Source organism: Helianthus annuus, chromosome 14 (genome assembly GCF_002127325.2).
Source record: "Helianthus annuus cultivar XRQ/B chromosome 14, HanXRQr2.0-SUNRISE, whole genome shotgun sequence".
NCBI lineage: Eukaryota > Viridiplantae > Streptophyta > Magnoliopsida > Asterales > Asteraceae > Helianthus > Helianthus annuus.
Window position 1 is genome coordinate 93,226,114 of NC_035446.2, and position 23,285 is coordinate 93,249,398.

The following is a 23,285-nucleotide window of genomic DNA, read 5'->3' on the forward strand; positions in this document are numbered from 1 at the left end:
GGTATGTTAAGTGTATGATGGTCTCCCGGAGTATTTGTCGCTTTAAACTGAGTACGTTTATGCACCAGTTTGTGTATAATTCTCCAGAAAGCGTTGTAGAGTATGAAATTGAACAAGAATTGATATGTGCAAAGCATACACATATTTATACAAATCCCAAGTATGAAATACAATATTTCCTTGGTTTGGCATTTGTTTGATGGTTGAAGTGACACAGGTGTCACACATAGTAGGTGAATGCGTAGGTCATTTTGGGGAGGGTAAGCCCTACCTACGCACAATTGGGAGGTTAGCCAATTCTGTTTAGTAGTTCATGAACAAAAAAGCAAGAACCCCAGCTGTCGTGGGGTTTTTTTTTCTAGTAAAAGCTGAAGAAAGGAGGATGGTGTGAGGCCAATGGCGTTGGTTAACGCGGGAGTTGTGGTGGCGCCGGTATTGGTCATGGGGGTGAATCTTGAAATTTAAAGCGTATGCTAACTATGAGGGTGGATGGTTTGTATAGAATAATAGTTGGCTTGACATACGCTGGGCATCTTTTGAGGTTTCAATTCAAGGCTGGTGAACTTGGAATGAGGTAATGATTAACTTGAGGCCAAAAAAAATATATATAAAAGTTTAAAAACACAATAGAGAGTATGAGAGTTTGTTAAAGTATATTCTTTTAAATTTAGTATGAATAAATACCTTTTTTTTATTTGTCGGCACGAACCCTGTCCACAAGTTCTTGTAGGGTACTAACACAGACCACATCCTCGGTGACTGGGTCGCTGCTATCTCCCATAGCTACACAGCTGGTAAGCATACGTTCATATTCAGTTGGAGCAATAATTGTATAAAAAAGGTAATTAAAGCGTGCATGTCAAAGGCTATACCGATACCTTACAGATGACTTAAAGTTTGCAGTGCGGGTACATCGGAGCCATCAATGAGTATAGTTGACGATGAACTGGCCAAACCAAGGACGCCTGTAGTGTGTTGAGTCAGATAAAGACCTTTCAAGTAATACACACAATAATCAACGTTTAGGGAAACAATCGTACCCAGGTAAAATTTTGCACTCATGGAAGTAAGGATCAGGCAATAGACAGCCGGGTTTTCGGCCTTCTTCTTAATCAGAGCATCACCCAAATGTCCCCATAACGTCACTCTAACTCGGCGATTGCTGTCAGGATCAAAAGAAGCGAAAAACCTTAACACTTAACTGAGGTTAAAAGCAAGACCAATTGGGCAATAAGGATGAGGCACTTACCGTTCGTTGTTTAGATTGAACTCAACCGCGCGAGCACCTGATGCCTTCACAGATTGCGGGCCAACCTCAGTAACATATCCGATAACATCTGAAGCGCATCGAAAATTAGGCTAAATTAGAAACGTGTGTATTAGGTAGACCAACTCAGATCTGAGCGAAAGTCAACTGCGTAAAACTAATTTATCCGGGTCAATTATTTGATTGAACCATGTTACTACTTTTCTTAAAGGCTTTCATTTTATAAGTAAAGAATTGTATAACGCGAGTGAAAAGCTAAACGTGGTACTGCACATGGTCAGACTACATCGTAGGTCAATATTGTGTTGGGTATCTGGTAAAAGAGTGCTTCAGCATGTGAAACGGGTCATTTCCAGTGCTGGTTAAAAAGGGATAGGGCTGAGTTGATCCGGGTTGCTATCATAATGCATACTGGGCAGTTTTTAACTTGTTTGCGGCAACCTGTTCATAAGTAAGCTGCTTGGATTCGCCACCTATAGAACATTTTCAATTTTTTCTTTGTTAATTTTTTTAAAGGAAACCTGGTTTACATTCTAAATAGTAGTAAAAAACTTGTTAGCAAATTCCTGTGTTTCGCGAGTGGTATAGTTGGCCAACTTTTACCGTTGCAGACACGCTAAGTACCTATCTGTCGCCCTACCCATGATTCCATAAAGAGATAGGTACATGTTAGTCACTATGCTAATTATTACGTACAAAATGATCTCTCAATGCCAACTATCAATGGGGACAAAATAATCAGCTATCAATAGGCCCACAAAACAATGTAATAAGCCATTCATTTTTATAAATGATACTATTCAGCAGCCAACTGTAAACATGGACCGGCAAATGGAATTTGGAATTTAGTTAGTAACCAATAAGTAGTCTAACCTTTATTAGTCGATTTTTTAACATAAAAAAAGTAAACAACAGTATGACCAACATGAGAAGAGTAAACATACCTACAAAATACTTGCCCTCTGTTGGTTCGAGGTCCTCAAAAGCAGTAAGTAAGAACGGGTAGTGTGTAAATGAACCACTCGTATCGTCAACCCTCTTAACAGTCGTGGAGCCGTTCAACCAGATAACAAAGGGGCTGTCTTTTAAAATACGGTATTGATCGGTGCGTTGGACCGTAAAACCCTTGAGTAAATATACACCGCCCTCCTTGAGTTTGTCAAAGAAGTAGTGTGCAATATTATTCCGCGCGGTATAATGAATCATACCTCCCTATGCAAACCAAACAATAGACTTTCAGTAGCGATGAACTGCGTGAAAGGAAAAGGGTATGGGAGTTAAAAGGAGGGAGAGGTACCTTTACATCGCTGACGACATAGTCGGTGCTCATGTAGCGTCCGTTGACATTTGTTACGTCCCACTTTCTACAGACCATAACAGTGATGGGGCCGGTACTCCCTTCACGGAGGTCAGTAAGTACCATCTGGTTGCCAACACCAATTCCCGCTGTATTGACACTAAGAGAGGTAGCCATGATAGTAGAGTAGCAAGTGTGAATATGGAACTACAACAATAGGGAAGGAGGAGCTCATATAATAGAATATCAGCCCATTCACCTTCCTAGGAAGAAGCTAGTGACTAATCAATGGAATTAAATCCGACCGTATATTATGGAGGTATGTAAAAAGACTCATTGAATGATCATGCATTTATCATATGCAAATAGTCTCATTAATCAATATCCATCACTAAACCCACAAAATCTATATATAAATATGTGTTGTATAAAAGTTATGCATGCATATTGTTTGTGTTCTTTTATTTATAAAGAGGATGGTAGGTGAGACAATAATTGCCTGATATATTTATTTATTTTAAATTGAGTTCAAACTTAGATTGGTTAACGAACTGAAACCAACCTAAACCGAACCATAACCGAATCTCATAATCGCCATTAACCGAACCGAGGTTCAGTTATGTTTAAGAAAATTTCTTAACCAAAGCTAGAGGTCATGGATACGGTTACAGCTAAAAAGTTAACCGAACTGGCACATTTGCACACCTCTTTACTTCTATATTAACTATTAAACATATTTATGTTATTTTGTCTTTAGAGATGAGGTCGAAGCCGTTGATAGAACCAGAACCTTTATGGGATCTTTGTGGGAATCAAAAACTAATGCTGGGATCACCCTCTTAGAAACTGGTTAGGGATGGGAGATAAAGATCCTGTAAAAGGGGAAAAAATTAGGTAAATAAAAAAAAACATTCCATATTTTTCCTTTAATGTATGATAATGTAGAGTATGAGGGTTGAATAATCACCAGATACGCTCCGTCTTCTCCGGTATTGACATCAGACACGCTCCGTCCACTCCGGTATTGATGGTTGCGTGGAATACAACAGGACTTCGGACAGCATATCTTCGGAGCTAAGATTGGATGTCCATGTCGGTTTCGAAACCGGTATCAATGGTTGCGTGAAATACGCTAGAACCTCAGCCATGCTTGTATGGTTGTATAATTAAACCAATTTCAGTAGAAAACCTATACTTCTAAATTCTCACACAACAAAACACTAAATAGTTATCAATATTCAAACCAGGATTGGATTAGGAACGTTGATAGGGATTAAATCGAATACAGGTCTACCAAAAAAACCTTCGTCATAAACAGCAAATACAAAAAACCATAAAGCAGAATCGTAAAACAGCAAATTAGAATAACCAAAAGTGGAATCTAAAGGCATCTATTTATAAAATAGAAACTTAGACTTCAATGTGAAATCACCAAAAAACGTTTTCCATGTGCAAAACCCTAATTAAAAGGAATAAGGTAGATGGAGTCGGACTTATTATTTTGTTCCTGCAATTCCATCACAGTCTCAATCTCAATCTCAATTCACCAATTTCCCAAATCAATCAAGTCTTGCATATGCGTATAAAGAACACAAATACTTACAGTGGAGCGAGAGATTTGAGAAACGCCATGGACGCTTGCTTAACCATGGGGGATTCATAACCTCAAATCATTTGTTGAAAAGAATAAATTTGGGGCCTTTCTCACATTTGTTTTTAATTTTGCCAGCGATCATAAATTTGTGGTCCATATATTATGAAAAAATTAGTGTTTTTTTAATATAAACTGATAAGAGATTGCAATTTGCAAATGAAAAAATAGTAGCTGATAGTTTCATGTGATACCTGAAGATATAATGAAGTATTGAAGGTGGAATGGCCAATTTCCAAATTAATTTTCTTGTAGAAATTGTTGCATTTTCATGGGTGGCTGCATACATATTACAAAAGTATAAACAAATGTCAGTTTTAAGCGTGTTGAATCATGTGAAAGAACAACTGGAGATCTGTTTTCATCACTAAACCATACTACAAAAATATAAACCACTTCTAAAGCCATCAACTTATCCACAACGTTCTTGTTTCTGAAATCACCTTCCATAAAAATTCAATCAATCTTAATTGTATGCAACTTTGGTTGAGCTTGACAATACATCTCAATGTACTTTTCTTGATTTGTTTGTTCACACAATGGAAAATGGAATTGATGTGGCATAAGTGGGTGTCATTTGTACCTTATTTTTGAGTTCTTTAGATTTTCCTCTTGAACAAACCTTACTGCTGCAAGTTCCACTGCAAATGGCACCAAAAAGATGTCCTATCAATTATTAAAAACAACAAAACTATTACTAAATATGAAGCAAAAACAATAAAATGGAAGCATACAGGTTGACAGAAGGGCCTTTTTGTTTTCAAAAGCAAGCAAGATTCGAGTTACAATGAAAGTTAAGAGTTGTAACCACAAACCCCATGGCTAAATCTAATAAATCACAAAATCAATTAAATCAAATCAGAATATAAAGAAAACAAAAAATAAATAAAAATGACGGATTTGATCTCCGGTCGCCAGCGACGCTTCCTTGTGGTTGTTCTAGAAACAAATTTTCAACTTATCAACTACCTTCTGAATATCTGAAGTAAAACGTTCTCTCATAGCAATTTGATGGAATCGAAACCGTGAAGCAGACAAACTACCAGCCAACATATGATAATCTAATTAAAATAATAGTTTTATAATTAAGTAAGAATCCATGTTCATAAAACCATATGCCTCAAAGAAGTTAAAACAAATGAAAAACTTTCCATAGAAAAAGAAAACCATTTAATTGAATAATTTGAAACCCTAACTGGCGTCTGCAAAATCAATAAGGTGGATGGAACCGGACTTACGATTTTGTTCCTACAATTCCATCACAGTCTCAATCTCAATCTCAATCTCAGTTCACCAATTTACCAAATCAATCAACTCTTGCATATGCGTATAAACAACACAAATACTTACAGCTGAGCGAGATATCTGAGAGACGCCATGGACGCTTGCTTAACCATGGGGGATTCATCGGCAAAAGAGGAGACCAAAACCTGGTTCACGCCTGCAAAATCGGGCAGAAACATCTATATCTAATCAAAAGTTTAGCAAAATCGGACCAAAACATCTATTCAAATTAGAAACATCTATGGTTTTTAAAAAGATAACTGTAAGTATCAAAGTATTTCAAATTAGTAGCTTACCTCTTTCAGGCGAGATGGTTGGGCTGGGCGGCGGGTAACGGCCGGCGGGCGGCGAACGGCGGGCAGCGAACGTTCGGGCGGCGGACGGACGGGCGACGGTAAATGCCGAGGTTTTTGCTACTGGGGGCCGAGGTTTTTGCTATTGGGGAACGAAGAAGAAGGAGAGGTAGAGAGGAAGGTGGATCGAGTAGATAGTGGGTGATGGATGCGGTTTATGATTTTGGGGTTTGTTTTTTAATGAATATTGTTTTAAATGTTGAATTTATAATTTGGAATTTATAATTTGGAATATATTTTTTAATGAATATTGTTTTAAGTGATACTATGCTAATTATTACGTACAAAATGATCTCTCAATGCCAACTATCAATGGGGACAAAATAATCAGCTATCAATAGGCCCACAAAACAATGTAATAAGCCATTCATTTTTATAAATGATACTATTCAGCAGCCAACTGTAAACATGGACCGGCAAATGGAATTTGGAATTTAGTTAGTAACCAATAAGTAGTCTAACCTTTATTAGTCGATTTTTTAACATAAAAAAAGTAAACAACAGTATGACCAACATGAGAAGAGTAAACATACCTACAAAATACTTGCCCTCTGTTGGTTCGAGGTCCTCAAAAGCAGTAAGTAAGAACGGGTAGTGTGTAAATGAACCACTCGTATCGTCAACCCTCTTAACAGTCGTGGAGCCGTTCAACCAGATAACAAAGGGGCTGTCTTTTAAAATACGGTATTGATCGGTGCGTTGGACCGTAAAACCCTTGAGTAAATATACACCGCCCTCCTTGAGTTTGTCAAAGAAGTAGTGTGCAATATTATTCCGCGCGGTATAATGAATCATACCTCCCTATGCAAACCAAACAATAGACTTTCAGTAGCGATGAACTGCGTGAAAGGAAAAGGGTATGGGAGTTAAAAGGAGGGAGAGGTACCTTTACATCGCTGACGACATAGTCGGTGCTCATGTAGCGTCCGTTGACATTTGTTACGTCCCACTTTCTACAGACCATAACAGTGATGGGGCCGGTACTCCCTTCACGGAGGTCAGTAAGTACCATCTGGTTGCCAACACCAATTCCCGCTGTATTGACACTAAGAGAGGTAGCCATGATAGTAGAGTAGCAAGTGTGAATATGGAACTACAACAATAGGGAAGGAGGAGCTCATATAATAGAATATCAGCCCATTCACCTTCCTAGGAAGAAGCTAGTGACTAATCAATGGAATTAAATCCGACCGTATATTATGGAGGTATGTAAAAAGACTCATTGAATGATCATGCATTTATCATATGCAAATAGTCTCATTAATCAATATCCATCACTAAACCCACAAAATCTATATATAAATATGTGTTGTATAAAAGTTATGCATGCATATTGTTTGTGTTCTTTTATTTATAAAGAGGATGGTAGGTGAGACAATAATTGCCTGATATATTTATTTATTTTAAATTGAGTTCAAACTTAGATTGGTTAACGAACTGAAACCAACCTAAACCGAACCATAACCGAATCTCATAATCGCCATTAACCGAACCGAGGTTCAGTTATGTTTAAGAAAATTTCTTAACCAAAGCTAGAGGTCATGGATACGGTTACAGCTAAAAAGTTAACCGAACTGGCACATTTGCACACCTCTTTACTTCTATATTAACTATTAAACATATTTATGTTATTTTGTCTTTAGAGATGAGGTCGAAGCCGTTGATAGAACCAGAACCTTTATGGGATCTTTGTGGGAATCAAAAACTAATGCTGGGATCACCCTCTTAGAAACTGGTTAGGGATGGGAGATAAAGATCCTGTAAAAGGGGAAAAAATTAGGTAAATAAAAAAAAACATTCCATATTTTTCCTTTAATGTATGATAATGTAGAGTATGAGGGTTGAATAATCACCAGATACGCTCCGTCTTCTCCGGTATTGACATCAGACACGCTCCGTCCACTCCGGTATTGATGGTTGCGTGGAATACAACAGGACTTCGGACAGCATATCTTCGGAGCTAAGATTGGATGTCCATGTCGGTTTCGAAACCGGTATCAATGGTTGCGTGAAATACGCTAGAACCTCAGCCATGCTTGTATGGTTGTATAATTAAACCAATTTCAGTAGAAAACCTATACTTCTAAATTCTCACACAACAAAACACTAAATAGTTATCAATATTCAAACCAGGATTGGATTAGGAACGTTGATAGGGATTAAATCGAATACAGGTCTACCAAAAAAACCTTCGTCATAAACAGCAAATACAAAAAACCATAAAGCAGAATCGTAAAACAGCAAATTAGAATAACCAAAAGTGGAATCTAAAGGCATCTATTTATAAAATAGAAACTTAGACTTCAATGTGAAATCACCAAAAAACGTTTTCCATGTGCAAAACCCTAATTAAAAGGAATAAGGTAGATGGAGTCGGACTTATTATTTTGTTCCTGCAATTCCATCACAGTCTCAATCTCAATCTCAATTCACCAATTTCCCAAATCAATCAAGTCTTGCATATGCGTATAAAGAACACAAATACTTACAGTGGAGCGAGAGATTTGAGAAACGCCATGGACGCTTGCTTAACCATGGGGGATTCATAACCTCAAATCATTTGTTGAAAAGAATAAATTTGGGGCCTTTCTCACATTTGTTTTTAATTTTGCCAGCGATCATAAATTTGTGGTCCATATATTATGAAAAAATTAGTGTTTTTTTAATATAAACTGATAAGAGATTGCAATTTGCAAATGAAAAAATAGTAGCTGATAGTTTCATGTGATACCTGAAGATATAATGAAGTATTGAAGGTGGAATGGCCAATTTCCAAATTAATTTTCTTGTAGAAATTGTTGCATTTTCATGGGTGGCTGCATACATATTACAAAAGTATAAACAAATGTCAGTTTTAAGCGTGTTGAATCATGTGAAAGAACAACTGGAGATCTGTTTTCATCACTAAACCATACTACAAAAATATAAACCACTTCTAAAGCCATCAACTTATCCACAACGTTCTTGTTTCTGAAATCACCTTCCATAAAAATTCAATCAATCTTAATTGTATGCAACTTTGGTTGAGCTTGACAATACATCTCAATGTACTTTTCTTGATTTGTTTGTTCACACAATGGAAAATGGAATTGATGTGGCATAAGTGGGTGTCATTTGTACCTTATTTTTGAGTTCTTTAGATTTTCCTCTTGAACAAACCTTACTGCTGCAAGTTCCACTGCAAATGGCACCAAAAAGATGTCCTATCAATTATTAAAAACAACAAAACTATTACTAAATATGAAGCAAAAACAATAAAATGGAAGCATACAGGTTGACAGAAGGGCCTTTTTGTTTTCAAAAGCAAGCAAGATTCGAGTTACAATGAAAGTTAAGAGTTGTAACCACAAACCCCATGGCTAAATCTAATAAATCACAAAATCAATTAAATCAAATCAGAATATAAAGAAAACAAAAAATAAATAAAAATGACGGATTTGATCTCCGGTCGCCAGCGACGCTTCCTTGTGGTTGTTCTAGAAACAAATTTTCAACTTATCAACTACCTTCTGAATATCTGAAGTAAAACGTTCTCTCATAGCAATTTGATGGAATCGAAACCGTGAAGCAGACAAACTACCAGCCAACATATGATAATCTAATTAAAATAATAGTTTTATAATTAAGTAAGAATCCATGTTCATAAAACCATATGCCTCAAAGAAGTTAAAACAAATGAAAAACTTTCCATAGAAAAAGAAAACCATTTAATTGAATAATTTGAAACCCTAACTGGCGTCTGCAAAATCAATAAGGTGGATGGAACCGGACTTACGATTTTGTTCCTACAATTCCATCACAGTCTCAATCTCAATCTCAATCTCAGTTCACCAATTTACCAAATCAATCAACTCTTGCATATGCGTATAAACAACACAAATACTTACAGCTGAGCGAGATATCTGAGAGACGCCATGGACGCTTGCTTAACCATGGGGGATTCATCGGCAAAAGAGGAGACCAAAACCTGGTTCACGCCTGCAAAATCGGGCAGAAACATCTATATCTAATCAAAAGTTTAGCAAAATCGGACCAAAACATCTATTCAAATTAGAAACATCTATGGTTTTTAAAAAGATAACTGTAAGTATCAAAGTATTTCAAATTAGTAGCTTACCTCTTTCAGGCGAGATGGTTGGGCTGGGCGGCGGGTAACGGCCGGCGGGCGGCGAACGGCGGGCAGCGAACGTTCGGGCGGCGGACGGACGGGCGACGGTAAATGCCGAGGTTTTTGCTACTGGGGGCCGAGGTTTTTGCTATTGGGGAACGAAGAAGAAGGAGAGGTAGAGAGGAAGGTGGATCGAGTAGATAGTGGGTGATGGATGCGGTTTATGATTTTGGGGTTTGTTTTTTAATGAATATTGTTTTAAATGTTGAATTTATAATTTGGAATTTATAATTTGGAATATATTTTTTAATGAATATTGTTTTAAGTGATGAATTTATAACATCATTAATTTTGGCTTTAAAACACTAACATGTAACTAAACTTTTAATTATATATAGATATAGATTTATTTAATAAGTTCCAACCAATTGGTATTTAATGCCATATTTGATTTAGTTGTTAGCATATGATAAACTAAGAAGACATAATATATTAAATACCTAACTTACATTCTAACTTGTAAAAAAAAAAATAAAAGAAAACATATACAGCTATATGTCCAATCGAAGCTGAAATCCTTGTTTCTTTTCATTGTCCAAAACATAGAACACATGATATTGCAATAGGTAGTTTTATGTTTTAATATAATGTGCAACCACTTCACTTACATATTAATTAGGACAAAAAAAAAATAGAAATTTATGGCTGAAGCAGCCTGACCGATCGCAGGTCCAAGGCAACCCCATAATCTTTCTTTTAATTAGTTTAACCCCAACTAATCCTATTAAATGCCAACCAACCCAACCCTAATCCTTCCCTATAAATACCAAGCCATTTTCACTTTCTAAACACTTTCAACACCCTCTAATCTCTCCTAAATCACTCTCAAAACTCTTGCAAATCAGAAATTCGGGCAGATTCATACCTCTTTACAAAAGTGAGCATAACTTGCTCAAAACTCAACCAAATCACTTGATTTTTCTTCCTACTTGCTTGGATAATCATTGGGTTTGATTCCTTGATCTCTCCTTGGAGAAATCAGACCTGGAATTGCCCTAAAAATGTCCATAAACTTTCTGTTGTGTTTTAAGCTCTTTCAAAGCTTATTTTAACTTATCAAACTTGAGTCTAACTCATCTCAAACCTATGTCCTAATGCTTACAACCCATCTTATGGTTGGTTAGGCTTAAAAACAAGGTTGAGACATATAAAATCAGAGGTTAATCCTCAAATACTTTCTGTTTTGTTAGGGTTTTTAACCCACAAATCATGTTCGAGTTTCAAACTTGATGTAGGAGTGATAATGGAACAACTTGGGTTTTTCCAACATACAATCCCCACATGATTTGATGATTTCTCATAGCTTAGATTTGTTTACATTCTTATACTAATCTTAGTTCATGACCCTCCTTATTTGTTCTTACAACAAGTGTAGTGGTGAACGCATACGAGGTGCCTAAATGGAAGCTTGTCCTTCCTACCTCCTACATGACTTCTATGACACATTTTGAGGTACCTAAATGAAGATGTAATCTTCTACCTCATGCTTGAAATACTTGAACATTTGGACTTAATAATATAAACTATACAACCTAAATAATATCTATGTACATTCAAACCTTTGATGTTGAACTCATGTTCATTTGTCAAAGTAGTAGGACATCATCTAAGACCTAAACCATGTTATGATTCTTATGAGTGTTCAACTCATGAAAACGTTATTATAACCCTGTGGTTACCAAGTGTCATACAAGTGTTATGTGTTGAAGATGATTATTTTCACATGTTATTCTCATATGTTATTTTCATATTGTTTTATTCCGAATCTCGACTCTAAACATACTTGAACTTTAACCCTTACACATTTAACCTTCTAACCCCATCAACTTCGTCACATTGGATAATCGGAGAGCCTATGCAATATTGTGAGTATACTCGCAACCCCCTTTTTATGTTTACCACTTTTTGGGGTGTAACATGTTTTACTATTAAACTACACTTAAACTTATTCTTTATGCAATGCACAAAACAATCCTTATACATGAATACTATGTTATGATACTTGATGCTTACGTGGACCATACTTATGTGATATGTTTTAGTCATTAGCTCTCACGAGCCTCCCTTTGACATGTGTAGCGCTATAGGAGTAACGCACCGCCCCCCTTAAACTTGGGTCATGTTGAATTAATTAAACTTTCTTGCGTAAACAGAGGTTGGCTAGAAATATTGCATGCCACGCTAGGTTGATCTCGTATAGACTAAGTTGCCATGTGGATTCGTTTTAGACTTTTAAACTTATACTTATACTTATACTTATGCTCAAACTTGTATACTCGCCTTTGCTTTTGCATTGAATTGTATTTTAAACATGTTACAGGTTGATGATGACGATGCTATGAAAAGAAGTAGCGTTGATGCCTAGATACACATATAGACGTTTAGGTTTAATATGTTGTATCAATTTTGCTTATGTTGTTATGTATTTCTTTGAACTTGATGTATTTGAATTTCTTGTAATGTTGACAATTTACTTTATGAAATGAAATCCGTTTATTAAATATTGTCACAAATAGCGTTATGAAGTCTCTTGCAATCTTCACACTTCGTCTCATCCCGATGTTTCCGCCATTGGTTGGGGTGTGACAGATTGGTATCAGAGCCATAACTGTAGGGAATTAGGAAAATTGCCATGCTTTTGACCTAGTCTATAGTTAAGCACCAAAATTCGACCATACTTGCTTCACATGCTACTTTTATGAAATATCTTTACATATTATTTTTGAAATGTCTCTTACGTGTTATTTTTCTTAAGATGCTTTACGTGCTTATACTTGTTATTATTATTTTAAACATACGTCTTTTACTCTTTTATACTAAAATCGAAACCACTTGTAATACACAAACGAGACAACTTAACCAAGATAGGCGTGAAACCCACAATTTGGTGAACGAATCTCAATCTACTTTTCTTTTCTTACACGAAATTCACCATCAAGTTAGAAGTGAAAATCCTCACCTTGATGGAGAAATTCAAATTTCAAATTCTAGTGGACCCTCGTCAAAGTGTCGAAATTAACTTTTGACCCAACGAGTACCAACCACACTTAGGATACTAAATCGCCAAGTTAGGGGTGAAACCCGCACCTTGTCGACTAGTTCCACTCCTTGATTTTCATTAATCCCGCCAAGTCTCGAAATTTCAATTGATTTGGGGACAAGTAGTAACCGGAAGGGTAAATACCGTTAACCGACTTGTCGGCGAGAGTATTTCACCTATTAGGCCAAAGCATGCTCCTCAAACTCGAAAGACTTTTCGACCACTTTGGTTAGTCAAAGTTCCGTTTTGGAACCATCCCAAATTTTAATCAAACACGTGTTCTACTATTTATTTCATACGATGCAATCTTTCGAATTCGAATTTACTTTCGATATTTACTCCTCTCACACACATAACATATTAAATCCCTTTCATACATTTATACATATGCATGATTTCAAAACGTCACTCAATTTTGTTTACATTCTTTGTAACACCAAAATGGAGGCATATCGTCGAGATAGGAGTGATTTCCTTACCTTGACGATTAGCTCCACCCCTTCTTTTCTTAAAACGACCTCACCGACGAGTTAGGGGTGATTCCCTACCTAGGTGATCATTACCAAAACTTTACCTCAAAATGTCCTATTATGCAAATCTGATCATGTTTTATACCTAAGTCATTTATCATTTATCGGAATACCTACCTATATTAAATTCAAAATTTCATTGTGTTATCAAGCGTATTTCTTATCCTACAACCTACTTTCACTTACTCATATACACGAGATTCTTAAACATATCTTAAACGTTTTACTACACAAATTTCCAAACCTTACGAAATGCTACCTATCAATTTAATCGGTCCAATGAAACTCTTGCCCATGAACTTCATCTTCGACTTAATCACTAAAATATGCTCGCATTATATCGTCATTCTAGAGACTTCCATTCTTAATTGAAACCAAACTCAATCTAATTTTGATTCGATAAACTCAACGTTTCGTTTAAGCAACTATACATGCATATCATCATACACGTTTTAGTCGTTGCATCGCGACCATTTCAGTTATATCATTCGTGTTTACATACTCAACCTTTTGAGTACTTTTACATGCTTAAGTTTGTCATGTTTTCAATTAATACGATATACGCAATCATTAGTATTCATTCTCACACTCATATTTATAACAATGCATTTTATGTTCATACTTATAATCGTATTCATACTCATACTCATACAATTTATGCTTTTACTTATACTCATACGTTTAATGCTTATACGTATACTCACATTACTCATACGATTTATGTTTATACTCATACTACTACTCATACGTTTTTGTGTTTATACTCATACTTATGTGCATATTCATACTTAAACTTATATCTATGCTCACACTTTCATTCATACTCATGATTCAAACATTCGTACCCGTACGCGAGCGTAATCCGAGTAATACGCTTACGTGGGTCCCATACATACTTAAGCATGGACTTGCTTATATACTATATTCTTATACGTACACATTCTTATTTTTAAATTATGTATACCCTGATTCATACACAACTAGTACAAGCTATGCGGATCATGCAATGGTCAAATTAATCGCGGGTGCACACGGGATTATAGTGATGGGCGTATGAAAACCATAGAGTGTACTACTGTGTATGGTAAAACACGGAACGTAACATGACACCGATTACGAAACAGACGTAACATGGTTAAAACATGGTGGATACGCCGCTGGTACTTCCTATATATAAGTGTTTTCATCATGTTACCAAACTTTCTTAAGACGTGCCATGAGAAATTCAGTGTTTTGCAGACCTTTTAGACCTAATTTAAACTTTAAACAACTCACAAACGCGTTATATCCGATTATCCATGACGAGACTTCATTCTTAGCACGCTACTTTCGTCTATCCAATGCTTATGCCATTCTTATACTTGCATTCGTTTATTAAGAGTTAATCGTCCAATTCCATATACGCAACTATACGTTTCAAATTGTGTTTGGTACCTCAAATCATTTTACACAAACGAACTCCTTTGCAAACCTATCTTGTCATTTTTCAAAATTTCATATTTTTTACATTTCAAAATTTTCGAGTCTCAATTCTTAATAATCACCTTTTGCCAAAACTCCTTCAAGTCTTCCTCTTAAATAAATTTCGAGACGAAATTTCCTAAAGGAGGGGAGACTGTAACGCCCTGCTACTTTGTACTTTCCATTTATAGCAAGTCTTGTTCGTATTTCTATTTTTGGAAGCTGTTCCTTTTGTATTTCGTATTAGTTTCAAACCATTGTAAATCCGAGACTTCGATCGTAATGAAATTCTTTTTTTTTATATACGTGCTTATACTTGTTGCAATACTTGAATTATACGTTAGCAATCTCATATGCATACGCGCAACCGATACTCGACATACTGGTACTCATAACTTATAAATGCTTGTTACCTATTAAATACGTGGTTAATTTTAATAATAATATAATAGTAATAATAATAATTCTAATAATAATAATAATAATAATAATAATAATAATAATAATAATAATAATAATAATAATCATAAAATAGTCGACGTACATTTGAATGTTCAAATGTTAAGTGAAAAAAAAATAAATAAATAAAGATACTAATGGCTGTCGCAAGCCTTATGGTTTTTCTTTGTTTGTTGTCTTTTTTTATTTATTACTAGGGGGAATACCCGTGCGATGCACGACATGCATAATAGTTATTGTTTTTTCCTGGAACAACGACTGATATAGATAGTGCGTGACACGGTACGAAAGTGCGAATATAGTATAGATTTTTAAAACAAAAACCGGGTTTTTTTAAAGTTAGCCGTTTGACCATGGTTATTTTGACCAAAGTCCACTCCTCATTCGGCGCTTTGTGTTAGCACCACCAGTCAAAAAAGGCCCAAAACACCCGAGGGTACAGTGTTCCCCCACGTTTTTAAGACGCTTTGAGAGAGGTTTGCGCCCCACCACATGTGGTCTCACAAAACTTCAAATCTATTGACGTGTGGTTTCTCAATCCTCTTCAAAAGACGTCACAGTTTTCAAATTTTTTTATTTTTTCTTTTTCATTGTATTTTAAATGGTGTAAAATAGATGTTATATATATATATATACACATATTATACTACATACACATATACATATAAATTTAGTTTTAACATCTAAAAGTCAAATTGCAGGTTTTGTTCCCTTTTATAGATCAGAAGGCAGTTTATAAACCAACAAAATTAACAAATCCTAACAGTTCTTCAAGTGTTTAGTTATATAATCTATATATTTATTTACTAAAATTTATTACAATTAACCCAATACTTAATAAATAGGGTATGCAGGACTTAAAAAGTGTTATCTGGACACGTATGTCACTCCAGCTTGCCAATCTTGTGTACCGACTCCAGGGTAACATTTTCAGATGCCTGCAACACATCTGGTTATAAAAATAAAAAATAAACAAAAATGATGTTTTAGATTTTTACCCTGGTCTCAAACTTAATGTAGTTGTTTAGTCCATTTAATTAAATTTTATTTTTAGTTGACGCATAGGTACAATGTAGTCCTCTATTTGTGACAATTGTCATTGTGCTTATAGTCATGTGATGTTGTTTTAATACCCGTTAACCAACTCGTTTCGCCTCTATTTCTCAGTTATTTAAAGAAGCAACATATACATCAGAAGTAAATTTCTAAAGATAATGGTGAACCGTCAATGGTACAATAAACTTACCTCAAGACTACCATTTGCTAAACTGGTAGTGTATCTCAGAGTCCAGAAATCCCGTATTGATTAAACATGGTCATAAAGGCTCGTACTATTTCATTAAAGTTAATTGTAATATTAAGTATTAGTTATCTAATAACTAATCAATCCTTTAAGGTGAATTGTTATGAAAAGTCTATAAACTCTAACTTAAACATTAATATATGGAGAAAAGGAAGAGGCTCATTGATTAAACATGGTCATAAAGGCTGGTACTATTTCATTAAAGTTAATTGTAATGCATTTAAAGCAACCATAAATTTTGATTTTAAATATAAGATATAGCTAAACTTAGAAATTGTTTACTGAAAGTTGAAGTTGAAATAAATCATATTCAGATAATTATTTTTTATATGCAAATTCAAACAGACCTATCAAAATATGTAGGAAAACTCCATGCAAGTCTAACTCCGTCACGCTTAAATTCATGTAACCTGAATGCGGTTCATTACTTATTTAACCCATTTATTTAAATAGGCAGGCGAGTAGTAATCGGGTTGGTGGGTTGTAAAACTGTGTTAATTTTACCAGCATGGTGGAAGTCAATATTCTACCAGCATCATTACATCCAACTTTTTAAAAGTAAACAAATGGTTTGATAATATGAAAACTATTTCAAATGAATATTAATAATGTATAAATTTAAACGAACATTCAAATGAAAATAAAGAATGGTTACAAACGAACGCAAATAAGAGAGAGGACAGACATAAACGAAAGTCAATCATCGAACATAAATGAACGAAAATAAACGAACATAACATTGAACCTCCAATTTGTTTATGGGTTGCACCTACTTCTGTTTAAAGCAAGATGTATAGATTATGCAACGTACCTTAACCACGCGTGTGTATGTATGTGAATATATGTTTTTAACTTAATCCGCATTAATAGTTTTGAGCCAATAGAAAGCGAACCGGGGACTAAATAAAAAATGAAACCCAACTAAAAGCGAAAACCAAGGAAACTGAAACCAAACCTAAACGAACCAAAAAACAAAACCAGACCGAAATGAACCTATACAAACTGAATAATTTTACCGAAACAAATAAGCTAAGACAAATAATGTTGCTGAAATGAAAACCGAACCTGAACCAAAAACAAATAAAGTGAATCTAACCGGAAAGGAAACTAAATTTACACAAAACTAAAAAAACTGAAAACGGAACAAAAAACGTAAAAGATCTTACCGAAACGAACTCAAAAAACTTAGATCGAAACAAAACAATTGTTGGGAAAAATTAAAACCAAAACGATGCAAAAAAATAAAACAACCTAAAACCAAACCGAAACCAAAAACTGATAAAAGTAAACAAAACTGATTTAAAATCGACCCGACAATAAAAACGGTCACGTTAATAAAGTATTCACCTTCACACCTGGGATGGGTGATTAGTATGTGGTAGCAAAACAATCAAATAGTTAACGAACAACAAAAATGTAGGTACCTTAACAACGGTAGTGACTCGGTTAGTGACTATCAATTGTTCGGAGATTACTTTGAATCAAGAGTTAGTATGCTAATGGGCTATTAAGCAGTTAGTAATAAATAACCGAGTCACTAACAGCTCTATTAACAAAAAATGTTGCACCAGTTCTACTAAAATTGTTAAATAACAATTGATAGTCCTTATTATTAACTCTAACAACATTAGCATACTAAAATTATTATTGACTATCAGCTAATTATTTATTACTAAAATGTTGTATTAACTTTATTCTGCAACATATTCTTTATAAACTATGTTTACCTTGACATAACCTAATAGCTATATTTCCTTATTAGAAGTCAATGATAATTGAAAATTAGTACATATTATTACCTTGCTGGTGAACACATTTACTCTATGTTTAGGGCACAATTTGATTAGGTTGCTGATACTGAATTGAATATCACACCAAATTACAATAGCAGTTTATATTGCTACTATTCACCCAAATCAAGCACCTTAAATAAGTCAGTGTTTCTCTATATTCAAAAAACGAACTATAGCTGACGATCATTAAATTGCAACAGTCAATTCAATCCAAATACTGCAATAGAAACATAAAATCTACCACAATTCGTTGGTTAATCACGTATAGTTCTTAATCGATCAGAATCAAAAAAAGGAAATTGACTCACTGTAACTTAAAATCAGGAAGAAGGCGAACAAAGAGGCGGAGTTTTTCGAAATCAATGACCCCTGTCTTTCATTGTTATTCCTTGAATGAGGTAAGCAAGACCCCATACTACACACTGCATACACATACATAAAAATTGGGTTCAATATTATTTGTATAAACACCGATTGGAAACCCTTACATTGCATTTGATGAAACCCTAATCAATATAAACACACACACTAACACTCACGAATCGAATTTATAAAAGGAAAAATTCGGGCTGTTTTTACCTCTTGCTGCTCCAAATCTTCATTACCATACATTATCTTCATCTTAGAAATATATATATTGCACTTAAAGGTTGCTGGAGAGTCGGAGGATGATGTGTAATTAAAGGAGCAAGTAAATGACCCATTTTGATTCCAACTGAAGTTGCCGACTCATGGAGAGCCTGATGGAGAGCCTGTGCAGGAGATCAATCGAAGATATATGTCTGAGAATTGTGTGCCAAATCTATGAAGATCTTCAATTGGGGAGAAGTTAATTACGATTCCAATTGAGTTGCCGACTGATGGAAAGCCTGATGGCGAGCCTGTGCAGGAGATCAATCGAAGATATATGTCTGAGAGTTGTGTGCCTAATCGATGAAGATCTTCAATTAGGGAGAAGTTAATTATGGATTGGAGAGCATATATTGAGAGGCGAAGGACGAGTATCACGGACTCCAAAGTCCCCACAAACGCCAGTTAAACAACCCTTTCACTTCCGGAAGTCCTCTTCTCGCTGTTGCATCCGTCTCCGGCGACTCCTCCACTACCTCATGTTCTTCCTTTGCACATTCTTCAACTAATGAGATGTCGTACGGAGGCGAAACCGAAACCTCTGGCGGAGGATTTAAAGCTTTTCCGGTGAACCTCCGATGACTCGCCTTCTCTTTCTTCTGGTTAGGTTTACGGCCGCGACAGTTAACCTGTTCACTACTGGTAAAGTTTTCTTCAATAGCTTCAATTACTTGATGAATTAGCTCTCGGTTAACAGAACTGTCCCAACGGAACCAGTAGTTCGTGTAATAATCGAAGCAATCGCAGTCGAATACTGGAGATTTGTGTGCGGCCGGAGCTTTCTTCTTATTGTTATTATCAGATGATCTAGGGTTTGTGGAATTATTTTTGACACAAATGATTAAAGTAATGTAACTTGTGATTATTAAACTGGAATTGTTTTTGACCCAAATGATTAAAGTAATGTAACTTGTGATTATTAAGTAAATTAAATGAAATTAATAGGATTCTTATAGGCTGGTGCATTTAAAAGGAATTTTTACATATATCCCCTTATTAAAAGCCCTTATTACATATTTGTCCAATCTTTAAAATCAATTACATATTTCCCCCTTTCTTTATGCAATTACCCTTTTACCCTTTTTCTTAATTTCTTATATCTTAACTTCAAAATCAATCTAGTCAATACTCTATATGTTGTGATAAAATCTTTAAAATATTTCTTTGAAAAGAAAACGGTCATACCCATTTTATAAAACAAGTGACCTTTTTACATATCTAGTTACTGGTTAAGTTTTAGTTTACATAATTTTTACAACCGACCCATTATACATTTAAATTTTAGTTAACTACACTAACAATTTACGTTAAAATATTGATTATCTAAAATATCTTATATAAAAAACATATTGTTATACAATATACGTTTGTTTTTTTCAAGTCGTAATCAATTTTTCTTTAGCCTAAATCTTAGTTCGATCATCAACATTTTAATTGTTTTGAAGCAGGAGCTAAATTTCCATTTTTTTTTGTGTAATGCTATTTCAGAAATCTAATTGTCATGTTTTAGACATTCAAAATAATATTGAAAAAACTGTTTTACAGCAAAAGTAAATTTTTAAACCATGGTCGCATGACTGTTTTCTTTAAAAAAAAAAATAATGCTTAAGAGCTATGACGTATTATATATAAGCAAAACTTTCAATTTTCACATAACAGAGGCAGAAGCTTATAAAAAAATAGGCAGGGCTTATAAAAAAAATGAATTCATATCATTAGGTTAATATCTTATTTGTAAACAATTATATTACACATTAAATCATAAAATATGTAAGTAATGGTATTAGAACGGGGAAAAATGTAATAATCATTTAATAAGTTCATTAAGGTTAAAATAGTAATTCAATAGGAGTGATTTTAATAAAATGGGTAAATATGTAATATGTATGGTTTAAAAGGGGGAAATATGTAATTGATTTTATGGGTTGGGTATATATGTAATAAATGATCTTAGGAGGGGGATATATGTAAATGACCTCATTTAAAACAACCATAAATTTTGGTTTTAAAATAGAACATATAACTAAACTTTAGAATATATATAGATTTATTTAATAAGTTCCAACCAATTGGTATTTAATGCCATATTTGATTTAGTTGTTAGCATATGATAAACTAAGAAGACATAATATATTAAATACCTAACTTACATTTTAACTTGTAAAAAAAATAAAAGAAAACATATACAGCTATATGTCCAATCGAAGCTGAAATCCTTGTTTCTTTTCATTGTCCAAAACATAGAACACATGATATTGCAATAGGTAGTTTTATGTTTTAATATAATGTGCAACCACTTCACTTACATATTAATTAGGACAAAAAAATAGAAATTTATGGCTGAAGCAGCCTGACCGATCGCAGGTCCAAGGCAACCCCATAATCTTTCTTTTAATTAGTTTAACCCCAACTAATCCTATTAAATGCCAACCAACCCAACCCTAATCCTTCCCTATAAATACCAAGCCATTTTCACTTTTCTAAACACTTTCAACACCCTCTAATCTCTCCTAAATCACTCTCAAAACTCTTGCAAATCAGAAATTCGGGCAGATTCATACCTCTTTACAAAAGTGAGCATAACTTGCTCAAAACTCAACCAAATCACTTGATTTTTCTTCCTACTTGCTTGGATAATCATTGGGTTTGATTCCTTGATCTCTCCTTGGAGAAATCAGACCTGGAATTGCCCTAAAAATGTCCATAAACTTTCTGTTGTGTTTTAAGCTCTTTCAAAGCTTATTCTAACTTATCAAACTTGAGTCTAACTCATCTCAAACCTATGTCCTAATGCTTACAACCCATCTTATGGTTGGTTAGGCTTAAAAACAAGGTTGAGACATATAAAATCAGAGGTTAATCCTCAAATACTTTCTGTTTTGTTAGGGTTTTTAACCCACAAATCATGTTCGAGTTTCAAACTTGATGTAGGAGTGATAATTGGAACAACTTGGGTTTTTCCAACATACAATCCCCACATGATTTGATGATTTCTCATAGCTTAGATTTGTTTACATTCTTATACTAATCTTAGTTCATGACCCTCCTTATTTGTTCTTACAACAAGTGTAGTGGTGAACGCATACGAGGTGCCTAAATGGAAGCTTGTCCTTCCTACCTCCTACATGACTTCTATGACACATTTTGAGGTACCTAAATGAAGATGTAATCTTCTACCTCATGCTTGAAATACTTGAACATTTGGACTTAATAATATAAACTATACAACCTAAATAATATCTATGTACATTCGAACCTTTGATGTTGAACTCATGTTCATTTGTCAAAGTAGTAGGACATCATCTAAGACCTAAACCATGTTATGATTCTTATGAGTGTTCAACTCATGAAAACGTTATTATAACCCTTGTGGTTACCAAGTGTCATACAAGTGTTATGTGTTGAAGATGATTATTTTCACATGTTATTCTCATATGTTATTTTCATATTGTTTTATTCCGAATCTCGACTCTAAACATACTTGAACTTTAACCCTTACACATTTAACCTTCTAACCCCATCAACTTCGTCACATTGGATAATCGGAGAGCCTATGCAATATTGTGAGTATACTCGCAACCCCCTTTTTATGTTTACCACTTTTTGGGGTGTAACATGTTTTACTATTAAACTACACTTAAACTTATTCTTTATGCAATGCACAAAACAATCCTTATACATGAATACTATGTTATGATACTTGATGCTTACGTGGACCATACTTATGTGATATGTTTTAGTCATTAGCTCTCACGAGCCTCCCTTTGACATGTATAGCGCTATAGGAGTAACGCACCGCCCCCCTTAAACTTGGGTCATGTTGAATTAATTAAACTTTCTTGCGTAAACAGAGGTTGGCTAGAAATATTGCATGCCACGCTAGGTTGATCTCGTATAGACTAAGTTGCCATGTGGATTCGTTTTAGACTTTTAAACTTATACTTATACTTATGCTCAAACTTGTATACTCGCCTTTGCTTTTGCATTGAATTGTATTTTAAACATGTTACAGGTTGATGATGACGATGCTATGAAAAGAAGTAGCGTTG

At 34.7% G+C, this 23,285-nt stretch overlaps 1 long non-coding RNA gene across 1 annotated transcript; it reads right to left on the reverse strand.

Moving 5' to 3' along the window:
• Positions 1-16,161: 16,161 nt before the first annotated feature.
• On the reverse strand, positions 16,162-19,462 carry LOC118486269. Its single transcript, XR_004878154.1, has 3 exons — positions 19,186-19,462; positions 18,915-19,028; positions 16,162-16,448 (listed from the first exon to the last, which is right to left on the reverse strand). It is a non-coding gene; the product is annotated as an uncharacterized LOC118486269 (long non-coding RNA).
• Positions 19,463-23,285: the final 3,823 nt, after the last annotated feature.